This window comes from Pleurodeles waltl, chromosome 11 (assembly GCF_031143425.1).
Source record: "Pleurodeles waltl isolate 20211129_DDA chromosome 11, aPleWal1.hap1.20221129, whole genome shotgun sequence".
NCBI classification, from domain to species: Eukaryota; Metazoa; Chordata; class Amphibia; order Caudata; family Salamandridae; genus Pleurodeles; species Pleurodeles waltl.
In genome coordinates, this window is record NC_090450.1 from 416,229,134 (window position 1) to 416,246,797 (window position 17,664).

At 43.6% G+C, this 17,664-nt stretch overlaps 1 protein-coding gene across 4 annotated transcripts in view; it reads left to right on the plus strand.

Moving 5' to 3' along the window:
* The window catches only part of IWS1 (interacts with SUPT6H, CTD assembly factor 1), a 301,618-nt gene that overhangs the window by 31,954 nt on the left and 252,000 nt on the right, over positions 1–17,664 (plus strand). The gene's annotated exons all lie outside the window — the stretch shown is intronic.

Genomic DNA, 17,664 nt, shown 5'->3' on the forward strand with positions numbered 1-17,664 from the left:
TTGTTGTGGTTTGGCGCCTTCTTGACACTCTGACGATTGGGCAGTTAAGCAGGTTAAATAGTTTCACGCTTATGTGAGTCTGAGAATTTACATAAGTCAATACACAATTATCACGCCTCTGGCATGTGACACAATTTATGTGTTACATCCCATCATCAAATTTTAAAATCCATATGTTTTATCCAGAGGACATGAATTCAAAGAGTAATGGACCCCACAAATCTGTTTGTAGGTGCATTCTGAAGCACCACTTGTTTCACCCACTAGTCACTCATCAGGGCAGGTCGCTGCTAGAGTATTACCCCATCCCCCTTTCCGTGACCCATTGTAGTCCACATATTACAGAATAATTAATAAGATTTAGTTTCAGTCATTTTTATTGGCCTTTCAAGGTATTCAACAGGAAGGCGAAAAGTCGCCAGAAGCAAAAGGTACACAACTGCCATGAGATTACCCGATCCTCCCACCACTACCACCCCAATTCAGGGTATAGGTCAATGGCTGTTAGAGCTTCATTCAGAGTTCGTCCACAGCACTGGCTTTGCTTTTGGACAGTAGGCCCAAGGCCAGTAGATGTCTAGGGCATCTCAGGTCTCTGTTATCTCGGTTGATGTATTCCAGTATGGGGTCCCACATTCTTGCAAATTTGCCAGATGTATCCTAGAGGTCATGTGCTATCTTTTCATGTGCCATAAGCCAGTGGTTCCCAAACTGTGGTCCGGGGACCCCTGGGGGTCCGCGAAGCCTTCTCAGGGGGTCCGCGAGAGCATAGAAAATAAAAAAATATTGACAGATTAGGTCCCCAGCTTCCAGTAATGACTCAGGCGGGGGTCCCCGGATTCCAATGATGATTCAGTGGGGGTCCCTGTGTTCCATTAATGTTAAAGTGGGGGACCACAGAAATCAAAAGGTTGGGAACCACTGCCATAAGCAGCTAAATGTGTGTGCGCTGGCACTGTGTGTCTAAAGCAGGCTTAAAAAATCATAAAAAAAATAAATGTTCTTGCCCAGTAAACTGATCTCAAATTGTGTGATCCTAGGCAAATATTTTAGTTTAGAGTCTCCTTTTTCTTCATTCTCACATATGCGTGCATCTTAAAATATGTGAGCTCAGCATTATTGCTGTACAAAAAAGCCTCTTGTTTAATTAAGTAGACTAAGGGCCTTATTACAACCTTGACAGAGGTGTTTCCTCCATCACAAATGTGGCGAATATCCCATCCGCCGTATTATGATCCCATTAATTTCAATGAGGATCATTCCCCTCGGAAACCCCTCCGTCAAGGTCGTAATAAGGCCCTAACAGTTTGCTCCATGTAAAATAGGAATGTAGCCCACATTTAAGGGGGCTCACATGATCTACTAATTGCCTCTTAGTTTATCAATAGAACTGCCATCGTGGCAGGAGTGTTTCTCAGTTTGTTTAAACACTCACTTTTAATAAATATATTACTAAAGCATGATGTGGTAGGACAGTCATTTAAAGACAATAAAATTCCAAAAAATGTCCAAAAACCTTTCTACTAACCTGCAGCTTTACTGATAAAACTATATATGCATTAACAATAATCTGTGAAAATTGGGTTTCAGAAAAAATATTTCATTTACACATCAAGTGTACTGATTTGTTTTCAGCCTACTATGTTTTTTTTTTTCGTCAGAGAAGTTAAAAAAATGGGCTTTCATAACTACTGATATATATTTTGAAATGTTTGCATCTTTTTTCCTTCTTCACCTTCTGACTTCAGAAGGGGCAAGTAGGTCCTAAAAATAGCCTGACCTTATAAAATATGGCTCACCATAGTGAGTGGGCGAGTAGATTTTTGGAGGCTTGGTTTAAAGTGACACATACTGATACAGTACTGAGGGACTGTAGCGCTGAATAGTGCACACAGACTGAGTGCATGTGGATATGTGGGTGGTAGCATAATACAGAAGGACAGCAGTGCTGCACACTGAATTCACACCGAGTGCAGAAGTGCCTGCATTGGTACCTTACACGGAGGACCTTTGGTTCCATTTTGGGAAGCCCAGGCCTCCTTGGGAAAAACATGAGGAATCTTACCAGACAGAATTGTATACTGCAGCATTCCTGTAAGGTGGGTGGGACAAACACTCTCTGAGGGGGAGCCAGGCTCTCCTTGTGCATTTCAAAGGGCTCTTTCAGTGATAAATCACAGTGAAGAGGCCCAGACACATCTCAGGAAGAGGGAGATGAGGCTGATACGAGAATCAGAAAGGGTAGGACTTAAGGACCAGGGTTAACCTTTGATGCATATATGACACTGGCTGACATCAAGGTTTGAACTCTGGTCACTCCCATGAAACTTGTTATAGGTGAATCAGCTTTGGATCCATGCCTTCTGTGACAGACTCCCCTTAAAAGGAAGACTAAAGAGTAGAGGGATCCATTTCAAAGAAACATTACCTGAACATAAAATTTCAAAGGTCCAGAACTACAAGTAGGGGAGACTGGAGCCCCATACTTTATCATCTGCCAATTAGCCTGCGGGGCTGCATGAGGAGAGAAAGCTCTGCACGACTTCTGCCTGTGACCAGGACTATAGGCAAGCCTGCTTGTCTCACGGCTGGGTGAGGGGACATCATTCAAGAAAACTAAAACCACTTGCCTTGGAGCACCAGTACCTGGCTGAACACCAAGACTGGTTAGGGAGAGAAGCGTATTGTAGGAAGTGAGGTCCAGTGTGGAGACCAGACGTTTGGGGCTCCTGAGCGAGGTGTGAGAATGAGTGAGTCACATTGTTCGGGCCATTGCTTGTGTGCAGCGTTTGGAGTTTCGGCAAACCTATATGCCAAAAAGGGCACTATGCTTTAATGACAAGTGCCACTTCGAATGGGCTGTCTCACATGGGCAGCCTGATGAAAAAACCCTGACCCCACCCATATGCCAAGAGTGGCCGCCATGTGCCAAGGAACTGTGCTGCTTCAATCGGGCCATCGCCTATGTGTGGGAAGTTGCCATGACCCCGTATGCCAGTTGCCTGGCTTCCTGGATGGCTACAGGGAAAGGAAATACAAGAGGCCTTCTTATGGAAGTAACCATGTGATCAGTGGCAACTGAACCAGGACTGGACCCTGCTGTTGGACCTGACTGACACCCTGTCAGTGCCTCCCCTGAGGTACTGGGGGATTGGGAGTTTTCATTGTACTCCTGCAGTGGACTGGAACTTAAAGACTGGGTCAGAACATAAAATATTTTGATCAGGGCAAACCTGGTTGGTGTATCAGACCGGGCTTCATTGCCATCGGCCTCATAGTTTGCCTAGGTCCTGGTGCTTTGTGCCTTTTTAAAAAAAAAAAAAATATTTTCTTAAAACTTTTAGAAGTCATCTCTGGCTCCCCTTTTTTGGATTTTTAGCTTTTTAGTCTGATTGTGTTTATTAAATCATACTTGGTTTTTCCACTTCAGTTTGGTATTTTTATTGCTTGACGTTTAACTTTACAACTCTTTTGGCACTGCATAGATACTTTACACATTGCCCTAAGTTAAGCATGTCTGCTCTGTGCTGTAAAATCCTTATTTTTCTCAGGCCGAATCAAAGGATACAGTTGGCAGTTACCCTGCTATCATTTAGTGTTGTGCAATAATGCTTAACACTTATACCCACTTATTTTAAATCAACAAGGCAAGCCGCCCCAGCTAATCTTGTTCCACCACTGCTCCCACATTCAAAATACGTTTTTGAAAATAATTTTAGATTACATGATTCATGTTACTTTTTGTACTACAAAATGCAATTTATTACTAGGCCCTAGCATGTTAAAGGCATTAAAACAAATTGCTTTGTACAAAGAGAGAGCAGAGGATGCAATAATTCTAAACAAATAATTGTAGTGAACGTTTGTTTGAGAGCAGGAAGAGGCAATTTAACCTTTTTATGATCCTGCATTCTCTCAAAGGAAAGGTCTAGTATCCGTTTCCAAGGGTGTCTGATCTGATACTCACATGGTCAAAGAAGTCAGCTTTCTCGGTTCTCAGTGTCTGCAGCAAAACAATGGTGACATTGCATAGCTTACATAAGGCAAACTTGGTAACAAAGCAGTGCTATACAGAAGGAGTTGAATCGCATAGCAACCATTGATTTTATTGGGGCAGCAGGTTGCAGACGTGGGTGACACGGGTGTTTACTAGCAGAGGGAGGTATGAGGCTCAGGGATGTGTAATTATTGTAGCCTGACACCCAGGGCATATTGTTTGGGGTCAGGGACAACAAGTTTTCAGGTTTTTGTCCTAGGGACAATGAAGTTCAACCCCCCCCTGCAGCACAAGCACTTTAGCTGCCAGTTTACAGTACCTCATTATGGATTAGAGAAGGGCATTGCCTGCGAATAAGGTAATATTTGTGCTCATATGTTAAGGCTGTTCAAACTTGTAGTTATGGTTTTATTTATGCAAACCCTTTTTGTAGTAGGATGAGTGCTCTAAGAAAATGTTGTAAGCGTAGACTGATCTACTGACAATGGTTTCAGAATAAAAATGAGTACAGAGTTTATTATAACGCTATGTATAATGATCTCGGGATGCTCTCTAAAGATTCTGCAATATACACATCTGATCAAAGCAAGATTTATGACGTCTAAATGATACCTAAAAAAAAAAAAAAAAAAAGGTTTTGCTAAACTACTATGAAATTTTAGTACCATGTCTTTTAAGCATCATTTATTAAAATGTGTTGATGTATGCTAGTGTTTTTCCGCCAGAGAAAACCATAATGGAAAATCAGTGTAACCAGTTTCATCAAGATTATGGGGAAAATGAAAACAAACAAGCATTGGCAAAGCTAAGCAAACACATTGCCGTAGTAGTTCTTTCCACTGAACAAAACTACTTTGTGTGTTGATATGAAAGAGCAGACTTTTGTCACTCGCACTGCAGCCAGCTGATAAAGAGAGAGAATTTTAATAAAAACACAAGGTCTTAGTGAATGCCAGCCCTGATTAAGGCCCCAATTCTTAACGAAATTGCTCAAGTGCGCCCATGGTATACGTATTTGCATTTATGCAGATTTATGGCTTTTATGAATTCAAGAGAATTTTCAGAAGTAGGCCAGGAAATCGTACTTCTTAAACATATTTGTGAACTGCATTTTAGCACAAACAAATATGCATGTTTAGATCTGCTCATGTGAAAATCTTAGCATTGGCATGTTCTCTTTGCCATCAGCTACTTTTGTAAGACGTTTTACTTTTGGCCATGTCAGAAATACATTTCCATCTTTACTCACTATGGGGGGAAAAATTAGAGAAGAGCTGGTGAAAACATGCAAGTCAGCAGGTTTGCACAGGCTCCATTGCAAAATAAGGGAATTACTAGCATTCAAACCCTACTACAATATAAGCCCTGGCAAAATCAGAGAGGTTATTAGAGCTCTTATATAATGAGATTGCTGACATAATTTGTCACCACACTACATGACACCAAGGGGACAAGTGGATTTTTTCTAGGACACGTAGATTTGTGAAGTTACCTGTCCCATGGACAAGTAGATATTTATATTAAATTCCACACTCCGGGGGATTTTTGGCAGCATGGAGTATGTTAAGGACAGTAAAAGAAATGAGGAGAGATTCAGAGCAACAGTATTCCATTTCATTCTATGACTGATCCTCAAGAAAGGAGATCCCACAAATTCAGCAAATTACTGTCTGATTACCCTATTAGACCTCAAGGCTAAACCTACGCATGACTTCTTTTGAAGCAACTGGAGGACTGGGCCATTGGTAATGAGCTTTTATATCTCTTCCAGACAGGGTTCCGAGCTTCGGCTTCAACCATCGACAACATAGTCCCCCTGTCTATGCTTGCCCAGCGGACGGCCTCCTGTAAGCATTTGCCCCTCTTTTGCGGCTTCTTAGATTATAGTGCAGCTTTTGAAAAGGCAGACCGTCACACCTTATGGAGGAAACCTGTGTCATTGGGGATTCAAGCAAAGCAAAAGTGATTTTCTTAATTTACTCTGACACATGGGTACGCGTAAAAACCTGGACATCTACCATCACTAAGAAAATTCCAACTCGGGGTGGCCTGAAGCAAGGATGCATCCTTGCTCTGCTGCTCTTTAACCTGTATAAAGCTGGCTTCGGAAAGGCCCTAGCAGACCACAGCCTAGCCTGCTTCATCTGGGCCAGAGGCCAGTATACATCCTCCAGTACGCAGATGACGTTGTAATTATGGGCCACCCCAGAAGCGGATTGCAACGTGCTTTGAGCAGCCTCCATGAATACAGCACTAAGAATCACTTAACCACAAATCAGGATAAATCGAAGGTGGTCATCTTGGGACTTACAGGAAGAAGAAATTGCACTCATGAAGTCTGGGGCCGCCAACAATTAAATCTGCAGCAAACTACAATTACCTAGGGGTTTGTTCTCTGAATCTGCAAAATCAGCCGTCCAGGTTGCCGCCATCAAGAAAAAAAGCTATGGTATTAAAGCATAGCTTAGCTCGCTTCAACCAGAACTTAGAGTTCCTCTGCGGTACAAATTTTGTAAGTCATTATGCCACTCTGCTCCCTGCACTGCGCTATGGACAACTGCCTTCTCTGGGGCTTTCCCAGCTATCCTAGAAAAAGTTCTGTTGTCAGGCTATAAAATGATGTTCCACCTGCCAAGACCTCTACGAAGATCCAGAATTTGTTTGGAATTTGGCCTACAGAGGAAAGGACTAACCTGCAAAGTGGAAATCCTGAGGTATTATGTGAGGGTTCTCGAGTCTTCTGAGACCTCATTAAAGACCTGTCTAAAGTACACCTTCCAATGCCCAGGAAACCCATGGCACGTTCACCTGCAGAATGCCATACGGTTACTTCAAATTGCTGATTCAGCTTTGGCACAGAAATCCATCTCCTTTTCAATGGGAAAAGGGGCGATCAGCCGGCAGTACCGTCTGATTTCCATCAGCAAGACACTGGTTCACTGAAAAAGCAATAGGTCTGGGGGGGAGCGGGGGGGGGGGGGGCTAGCTCCGCGGTCATGAGGTTCCGCCCGGCGCAGGCATAGCTGGAGACTCCAGCGCTACGCACGAACGCCTGTGGCCCTGCCGATGAGCCTTCCCTGCGGTCCTAGCCCCTGGAGTGTTGCAGGGCAGCCAAGAATTGCACTGAGATGCTGAGGTTCGGCGCCCTGAGTATTAAGCCCTGGGCATAGGCTGCTCGGGTTTTACATCAGGGGAGACACGGGCTTGCTCTCTGCCACTTCCGGGGGGCCCATATCGCCATGGTTCTCTGCTCCTGGACGAGTGAGGCAGAAAAGAGAACCCAGCTTTGTGGCAGAACCCCGGCTAGCACGGTAGTAGAGAACTCGTACATGACGCCAGTGAAGTTAAAGACCCGGGAAGTCATTAGAGGCCCACCACTGGCGTCGAAGCAGCAGCATTTTACCAGGGGGTGGGGGGGGTAGTGGCCCCCCTCGTGAGGGTTCTATTGGAGCTGCAACAGTACTTGGTCAGGAGGGGCTTTGTGTAAAAAAATAAATAAAAAAAAAACAAGGGAGGGGGGCTATAAAAAATGTTTACAAAAAAGGAAGCTCCTTGGTTCACCCGCAGTTAACAGCCAAATTGGTGAGCAGGCACAGCAATAAACCGGGCGACCCTTGTAAGGCTCCCAGTGCTCAAAGTCACCTATCAGGAACAGGTAGCCTTGTGTCCCCCCCCCCCCCCCCCCCCCCTATGCCCTTTTTTAAAAAGGATCACATGCAGTTCTGAGATGCAGTCTTTACAAAGTCTTGAGTTATCTTCTCCCTTCCCGATCTCTCCTGTTCCCTCTTCTGGGGAGTTGGTTGGCGATAGAGGTAACACAATTCTCATCTGTAGAACATGGTGGAGCACAGGGCTCTACAATGATTAAGGTAGTAGAGCCGGGTCCATCTCCCCAGGATTCTGCTGTGCAGAACCTTCTAATATCACTATCAGAAGAGATTAGGGGTACATTTGAGATATCTGAAAATAACCAGGCAAAAATTAGAAAATCTTGTGCTGCATTGGAATGTAAACTTAATGCGCTGGCGGAGAGGATGAGTAAGCTGGAGACTGTTGTTTCGGAGCAGGAGGCCCGAGTGCTATCTAACTCCCAAGATATCTCCCAGTTGACACGTAAGCGCAAGATGCTTCAGGAGAAGCTGGAATCTTTGGAGAATGGTCTATTGAGGAATAATCTTAGGTTACTGAACGTTCCCATTTGGCTTTAGGGGGATAACATTAAGGTTTATGTAATGACGCTGTTTAAGAAATGTTTTCCCTCTATGGATCACTTAAAGACTGAAGAAGCCCGATAGGAAGACTCCCAGGAAAATGCTTGTTAACTTTGGTACTTATATTATTAAGGAGAAAATCTTATCAGAGGCCCTAAAGGCGGGCAGCTTCTCAATGGGCGATTGGTCGCTTAAGATACGTTCAGACCTTTCTAAAGTAACGCTTTATAGGCAATGGGAGTTGGGGAAGTATATGCAGGAGCTTGAGTCTTTTGGTGCCACTGTTCAAATGAGATTTCCTGCATTTCTGAAGATTATGTGGAACAACACTATGTTCAGTATTGGAGATCCTGCGGATGTTTGGGCTTTACTTGAAAAGATGAAGTCTTCATGTTGATGGCTTACTCTTTTGGTTTGGTTTATTGACAAGTCGGCCGGAAACCAAGCTCATATGGGTGGTTGTATTCACCTAATCAGAAGGCATGGGAGGGTCCCCCGTTGGTGGTGGGTGGATGAGGTTTACTGGTTTTGTTGGTTGGTGGGTTGCCTGCACTAGGAATGTGGTATGGGGAAGGTTGGGGGAATATGCATTTTTTTAAAAAGTCCTCAAGAATGTGGTATGTGTCTATGTGAGGGATGTTGAGCTATTTTTCACGCCCACGATCTTTCTTTTTTTTTTTTTTTTTTATCTGGTCCCCGATTTGATTAATGGCTAGTTGAAATAAGGTGTTGATTAAATTTTTATCTTGGGATGTTAACGTCCTGCGGGTTCCAGGGAGGAGGAGGAGAATTTTTGAGTTTTTGAAAGGGATAGAAGAGGGGGTGATTATTTTACAGGAAACTCACCTATTAGAACCACAATGGAAAGAGTATCTGAAACATCTGAATTGGGTGGGTTTCTGTGCGTGTACTAATCAACCTTGTTTTGTGAAGGGGGTGGCAATTCTTATTAAGAAGTCGGTCACTATGAAAGTTGCAAATGTCAAAAAGGATTCTAAAGGTAGGTGGTTGATTGTGGAGGCCGCCCTATATGGGGTTTGGTTCACCATCACTGGGTATTATGGGCCTAATATTGATGACCCAGCACAATTTCAAGATCTCTATATCCATCTTCTGGCTTCTAAGCACCCGAATTTAGTTGGTGGGGACTTTAACATTTTATTAGACCCAATTTTAGATAAATCTACGATAAGACCTACTGTGAATTCACCCAAAACTCTGTCGTGCATAAAACAAGGAATGTTAGATCTTGGCCTGATAGACATTTGGCATCAGAAGGGTGGGGTAGGACTGTGGTTTACATTTAATAACAAAAAGTATGGGCATTGCTCCATGAGAGATCAGTAACCCATGGACCAGCACATCTCGGACAATTCAGCTGTAAGAATGCAGGTTCATCTTAATATTTTCCATCTATTCCTAGGTGAACAGTTAATTGTGCTCTTTTCTTGGACGCATTGATAGTAGAGGGCCTGAGGAGGGACACTAGAGAATTTTTTAAACTTAATTATCGATCTACTACACTGCAGTCACAGTGGGATGCTTACAAAGCATTTATTAGAGGCAGGTTAGTCGCTTTGGCCACTTGGTATTGTTGGGAAGACAAGAATCAGCTTAAGCAACTTGAGCTTTGGGTCGCCTCCTTGCAGGAGGCCACCCTAAGAGTTGGAAAGAGCCAGTTGGGCTCCCTGAATGCCCAGTTGGAGAGGGCTAGAATGGATTTGGGGCTATATCTTCAGAAGAAAATCAGAAGGTCGTAGGAATGCAGCAGGTTTGCTCACTATGAGTATGCAAAAGGTTGTGGGAAGCTTTTAGCTTGGAAGACCAAAACAGATTTCTCCAGGAATTTAGTTTCTTCCATTAGATCAGAGTTTAGTGGAGCCCTAGCTACAACTGAAGCTGAGATAGAGGAGGCATTCATAGGATTTTTTCAGAACCTCTATACTGAAGACCTGCACTTTACCGAATTGTCGGCAAGAGCTTATCTGGATGCCCTTCATCTCCCTCAGTTGTCAGAGGAGGATCAGATACAATTGGGCAGGGAGATAGATTGTGAGGAAGTGCAGTTAGCAATTCAGAATTTAAAGAAGGCGAAGGCTCCAGGTCCTGATGGTCTGCCTATTGAATTATATTGTAACTTATGTGAGGAGTTAATTCTGTTCTTGACAGACTTGTTTAATCTTCTCTTACAGGAAGGGGCTGCTATGCCCAGATCCTGGGATGAGGCGGTTTTTAGTCTCCTTCTGAAGCCAGGGAAAGATCCAGTCTCTTGCAGCCAATATAGGCCAATTTCCCTTTTGAATTCGGATTATAAGATTTACACCCATATTTTGTCTAAAAGGCTTCAGGATGTGATCTGTAAATTGATACACACAGATCAGAAGGGATTTGTTAGAGGTAGACAGTTGCATGAGCTAACTCATGATTTGTTGGGTGCGGTGGACCTGGTGGTTTCTGAAAAAGTTCCCTTATCGGTCCTTACCTTTGACGCCACCAAAGCTTTTGATCGCGTTAATTGGCGCCTTTTGCAATGCGTTATGGAGGGTTTTAAATTGGGTTCTAAATTTATTGGGACTATTCAGGCCATATATAAGGACCCATTCGCTGGTATCTTAATAAATTAGAGGATTTCCCCTAGATTTAGGGTTGAGAGAGGGAAGCGTCAGGGTTGTCTCTTGTCTCCCCTTCTCTTTGATTTATATATTGAGCCTTTGGCTGCGACAATTGGAGCAGACTTCGATATAACCCCTTTTAAGCATTTGGGTTGGGAAAAAAAGGTAGCTTTGTATGCGGACGATCCTATGATTTACACTGGTCATTTGACATATTTTTTTTTTCTAGATTTCTGCAGTACTTAAAAGATTTTGGTAAATTGTTGGGCTACTCTGTTAACCCTGAGAAAACTGAAATAATGTGCTGGAACTCCACCTATCATAGCCCTTTAGTTAAGCAGCAGATTAGAAATGTGGGCGTTCAAGTCATTCTTGACCTGAACGATTTAGCGAGCTTTAACTTTGAAAAGCTTTGTAAGGAGACTCGTGCTTTGCTTAAGACCTGGGCTGGGCTTCCTCTATCTTTTATAGGGAGAGTTAACGTCCTCAAAATGATTATCCTTCCCAAATTTACCCTTTTGTTCAATGCTTTCCCTCTGGAATTTAAGAAGAGCTGGTTTAAAAAGATAAAATCAGACCTAACCTCATTTGTATGGTCCTCCAGAGGGGTCCGGATTGCTTGGCAAAAGTTGTATAGGCCTAAGGGTAAAGGGGGGATTGCGGATCCAGACTTTTATAAATATTATCTGGCTTTTCATTTGAAGAATGTTTGGATTTTACTTTGTGACAGTTCTGAATATACTTCTTTGTGGGGCGTAAAGACCCAAGAGCTTCCAACGGCCGGTAGTTTTTTCTTGTATAAGTTTGGTCATCCCAATTTTTTTTTAAAGAAATTAGTTTGAAGCTTCTTAAGGATGCTGCTAGAGTCTGGTGGCTGGCTCGGCAAGTATTAGGTATTCATAATTACAGTTCTTGGGCCCCGATTTGGGAATCTCCTGGCACTCCCGAATTCCTTTTAGATAAACTGGCTCTTCCATTGAAGGGTGTAATGAGATTGGGACAAATTATGGAGGAGTCCAGGGTTCTATCCTGGTTTAAGCTCGGGGAGCTAACAGATTATAGGCTTTCCAAGTTCAAATATCTGAAGTTATTGAGTTGGGTGGCTTCCCTTCAAGAGGAGGGGGGTATTAAGAACTACTGGGAGGAGAGGCTATTAATGGGTTTGGTTCATAAAGAAATTTCTGTTTGGTATCGGGCGTTCCTTGAAGCCTCGAATTCAGAGGTCTCCCTCCCAGAGAAGAAATGGGGAAGTGCCTTGCCAGCCCCAGATATAGCGCATATTTGGGAGTCTTCATTTACCATGCTTTGGTCGGTAACTAGATCAGTTGCTCTGCAGAAGAATAATTTGTTTACCATACACAGGGTTTACTGGTCACCCCAGAGGTTAACTGCTTTGTGGAAGGTAGAAAGTAAGTGTCCACGTTTTGCGGAGCCTAACGCAGATGACACACATGTTTTGGAGTTGCCCTAACCTCTTCTCTTTTTGGACCTCGATTAATGGTTTTCTTAAACAGGTTATTTGCACTGATGTGGAAGTGACCCCTGTATTGGTGTTTTTGGGGTTTCTTCAGGTACCTCATGGGATTCCAAGTTGCCCAGGTCATATAAGGATATGATGTTCCTACTGATGCTGCTGGCCGCCAGAGGACAAATATGCTTAAAATGGGTTAAATCCACACCTCCGAGCATACGTGATTGGTTTGCATTTGTTACTTACTTTTGTGATTTGGAACATATGGGCCAGTTGGGTAACCGAGATGAATGTTGGGCCATTTGGGAGAACTTTTTGCAAACTGTTACCCCAGATTTATAGTCCAATGATTATTACCACCACCTTCTGTCCTCTTTCTCGCCCCTCCCCCCTCTCTGGGCTGGCTGTTGATTGGGGCCTTGCAGGTCATGAGTTTTGGTTCCGTCTGGGAGAGGTGAATAGCTGTGTCTGCACAGGTTTGGTCCGTTTATATTGGATCACCTCACAAGACGCAGGTTGATGACCCTCACGTAGCGAGGTGGGATTTTTTTCACTATTATGTGGACGAAAAAAAAAAAAAAAAAAGACACTGCTTCACTGAATGCCTTGGACATTGTCCTCCCACTGACGCATCCTATCTGATTCGGAGCACCCAACCCTACCTGGCTGACCTAATGTACTCCCTGGCATGGACTGACATTTTGAACATGAGACTTCTGAGGCTCCCCATAAGACTTTAATCCAGTCTAGCTCATCACGCATCAGGGAGAGTCTCACTGGTTGTGCAGCTCTAAACAAGAGTCCTGGTTGCATTTACTGTGCTGCTGCCCCGCCTTGGCCACACATAGAAAGTCCTTATTGAAACCCGTCTTTCTCACAGAGGGGGTGCACTCCTGCCGGGAGGCTTCTTTGCTTTGTTTTTCTCGGAATAACTAAATTTTCCTAGCCAGGCATGATAAATATGTGAGGGCGCTCAGGAATCTCCTGCATCTCCCCCCTCCCAAAGTGAAACATAGAGTGGCCAGCCAAAGACGGAGTACTTCTTTAAAAACGAAGTGGTCAAGAACATAGTCTCCATCGGGTTTGGGGCAGAACCTCTGCATAATTCACTTTGGTTCTGCTGCTTCAGTTTCTGTTCGGGATGGGGCAGACTTTTTTGCGCAATGCACTCTAGCTCTGATATTCCCGACCAGCTATGGCACTCTTGTACTGAAAACTTCTTTAACTTACGGTTGAGCACACTGGGGGGGATTTTGCCATCTTCTATGCTTTGACTGCAGACGCAACAGGTGAAACATGCTCAGGACTTCAGATGCCCTCTAATTAAAAACATAACTAATACAAGTTACAGTTTACCATGGGTTGCCTTTAAAAGGCCCAAGTGCTTCTAGGACAGTACATTCGTACTCAGGTTGGGGGCACACTGCGCCATATTACGCTCTGATGCATTTTCAGTCCAGTTTTAGCATGGTGTCTTGTATTATAATTTCCCTTTTATTAGCTAATTGAATCTGGAAGCTTAGGTGGTCTTCTTTCATGCTATTGTAGGAAATAGCTTTTGAAGCTGGTACTGTTTTCTTGTTATAGGCTTTTATCTGCAAGTTTGTAAATATTTTTTATGAACTAAAACAATAAACTTACCAGTCTTCCAAGGTATCCTGTAGCTGGGTGTTAATAATTTGACAGTGGTTCTTGAAGTGCAAGGTATTGAGTTCTTACCTGAAGTAGACTATGGGTGGTACCTGGCAGATTTTGACTGGGTTGGAGATCCACACTTTTAGTATAGCACAATGCCTGACGTAGGGTCTTTATTTTTATTTTTTATTTCTATTATTTTTCTTCGCTTTCTGCTTTCCAGTCTGGCAATGTTGCTGCTTTGTTTTGTAAAGTCTTGATGTTCAGTGCCAGGTGATGCAGTTGTTGTGGTCATGGATACTGTGGTTTACTCCCTGTTCGACAGTGCAACTGGATTTGAAGGTGATGCTCTAGTCAATCGAGCTTTTTGATGATAGATGTTGCCTTTTAATTCCTATGACCCTTGATCAGACACTCTGCTGCTTGAGTGGCATTCTTCAACATTTGTTATGGATCACAGACTTGACAAGTGTTGCCTTTATTAAGATGTAGTAGGACCAGTTCCTGGACATCTGTTCTAAATGCCTTTGGAACAGATGCAGTTGATGCCACTCCATCTTAATCTTTTTAACCTTTTGCTTTATCTTTGTGACAGTTACAATTGCAGCCATATGCAGTTCTCCATTACAATATAACATTTACCTTACAGTACATTTACACAGAAGCAAGTTCAGTGTCATTTCGACCATCACAAATAAGGTCCGAGCTCTTGTTAAGCATGTTCTCATGCCCTTAAGCAATATCCTTCCGGAGTCTCTATTTAGACCATTACTAACCAACCAAATTATTGGGTGTGCATTTTATGGTGCTCCTTCTTGGCCAAATATTGACAGAGCTGTACTCGAATGCTTTTATTGTGGAAAGCTGGCTGGCCTCTTGTGCACTGGTGTGTCCCATGTGCAGTGCACACGGGACAGGCCGGTGCACGAAGCCTAAAACGGCAGCTTTCACTGCCATCGGCCTTGGCCTGAATTTAGGCCAGCGCCATAGGCAGCGAAAGCTGCTGTTTCAGTCCTTGTTTGTGCACCTGTGAGCACAAACACCGATAAGAGTAACAGACGAGGACTTACCTGGGTCTTGCCAGGGATCCTCCTCTACTTGTCCGGCGACGAGTCTCTCTCTGCAGTGGCAGACTCCCTGCTTGCGCTGTACGGCCCGTTCTGGGCTGCAGAGTGCACCTGGTCAGCTCCGCACCGCTGGCGGGGCTAGCAGAGTTTTTTTTGGTTAACTGCGAAAAACTCCGTTAGCTTCGCCAGCAGGGTTGAGCTCCCAGCACAATCCTAGTCAACTTACATACACTGGAGGCCGCTCCGAGGGTTTCTTCAGTTACATTATACCTAACTGAGCATCTAATTTCTGGCCAGGGTTCTTGCCAATTTTTAAAAATTGACATGCAACGACAAGCAAAACAATTGTTTTTGTGTATGAAGGCTCTGTTTGCCAGTGACTTGGCATGCTGGTATTTTGGGATACGCTTAGTGAAGATAACACTGCAGATTCACCAATGACCTCTTCCTTTTTTACATTTATTTTATATAACTGTGCACACAGATAAGTATAACATTCTGTGCATATTTAAATGATGCTGATATCCACCCAGGATAAAACACTAGGCTCCTTTAAGACAATATCTACGTATAAGAAATGTTTTGGGACTTCCTCTCTTCAGGCTCACTTTAGGTTGCTTCCCTTTGTGTTTTCACACTAGTAATAAAGCAGCCTTCGAGCAGAAACCTGTTTCCTTGAAAGGACATTTGAAAATGGCTTGATGACAGTCCTCCTAGTGTGGCCTACAGCAGAGGGTAACTACCACCTCCATGTAGCTTGTATTTTGTAGCAGTTTTGGACACTGAGGATGACATGCATGTTGGGCAGACCCATAAACAATTCACTAAACCTCTGCCTGTCATTACCTGTGTGAAGCCTTACTGTAGGAGAGACAGAGACTTAACCCACCACCAAGAAGAGATGGACTATGCATTCTAGTAGGAGCCACAATTGTGTTGGGAAGACCCACTATTATGTTACAAAGACCCATTATTGTGCCAGGTAGACCTGCACAAGACCAAGCTCACTACAGAATATGTTTGGAAGATTTCTGAACAGCCAAGGTTGCTGGGGAAGCCTCAAGGTCTCTGCTGCCTACCTGACCAGAAGAAGCAATCCAGAACTACAGTGTTTGCGTTCTGTGGGTGCATTGTCACAAGAGTGCAACAAGCTGCTGAGCTCCTCTCCCGCCTGACCAATTGTGAACCTTTTGGGCACTTCTGTTTCCTCCCTCAGTCACAGTGGAGCAAACAGTCAGTTGTTCCGCACACCACTGGCGTATGGACTGGGCCTAAAGGCGAACAGGAGGTTAGCCCATTGTCAAGAGCCATGTTGTCCATCTTCCTAGTTTGTGTGGTTCTGGTATTGATGTTTTAAATTGTGTTTGAGACTATCACAAGCCACTACCCTCTGTTGTTTAGATTGTGCAATTGAAGGCATGCCATGGTGGTTTTAAGCCAGGGCTAGTGGGGTATTGTGTAGAACATTATTGAAGGATCTGTCTGTCCTTTTTGGCTTTGGTTGGCCTCCGTGAATTGGTTAGCTGTAGGTCTGGTCTGTGGTGATGGTGGCATGATTGGACATGTCAGGATGCATCAGGTGCTGCCAGTAATATTGGACCTGGGTGTTCAGATGCAATCTAGGTTGTTTTCCTTGGAACGCATAGGCATCCGTTTGTATCGTGCAATAATTGATATGCTCAGGGAAGCTACTATTGGCAGTGAGTGGAATGTTAATGTGGTTGTATGGTTTGTTGGTGCTGGCTTTGTTTCTGGCTAGTATGATCACAGCCTGGTTGTCGTCTGCTTGCATGGTGATTGACGTTGGGCTCCTGACACCACTGTTTTTGTCAGGATATTTTTAACATCAGCAGAGCTCTGCATCAGTCAAAAAGATGATCCTTTTTGGTCTTTTAAGGGGTTAGTGATCTTAACTTTTTTCCAGAGAGATTTTTTCTGGCACACTTATCCCATTGATTCTATGGCACTGGTATTTTTTTTCCCTGTCTCCAATGTTATGCTCCTTATCGCCAACATTCTCTGTCAAGCATAGGTGAAGAATAGGGCTGTGTCTCCTCCATTAATTCTCTGGCTTGTTCAGTCTGGCTAAATGTCATGCATGTACTCGTAATACCCATCCCCAATACTGAGTTGTATGGGTTACTTTTGAGTGTATCAACACTATAAGTACATACTTCTCAAGTGCTGTCACCTGATTATGCGTTTGAGACACTTACGTGGCATAGTTACTATTGGAACTGTTCAAGTCCATGTATGATTAATTTGTTGTTCAAAATAGAATATGCTTCAAATTGTATTAATTTGTTTTTTTGCAGTTTTATAGAGTACAGACTCCACCCAAAGGTATTGGAGCGCTATACATGAGCATCAGTTATATAACACAAGGACACATTCATTTTTGGTAGGCACAAGGAGGTTATGTGATTTGCCCAAAATCACAGGATGTTGAGCTAACACAGAGACTCGAACCTGGTTCCCCAACTCCAAGGTCGGCATCTCTGGCCATTACGGCACATCCTTTTCTAATTGACAGAAAGTTTTATTCAACAGTCACTCATGTAGAATAATGGACTGTGTAAGGAAATGCCTCCTTGGCATGGTTGCCCCCTGACTTTTTGCCTTTGCTGATGCTATGTTTACAATTGAAAGTGTGCTGAGGCCTGCTAACCAG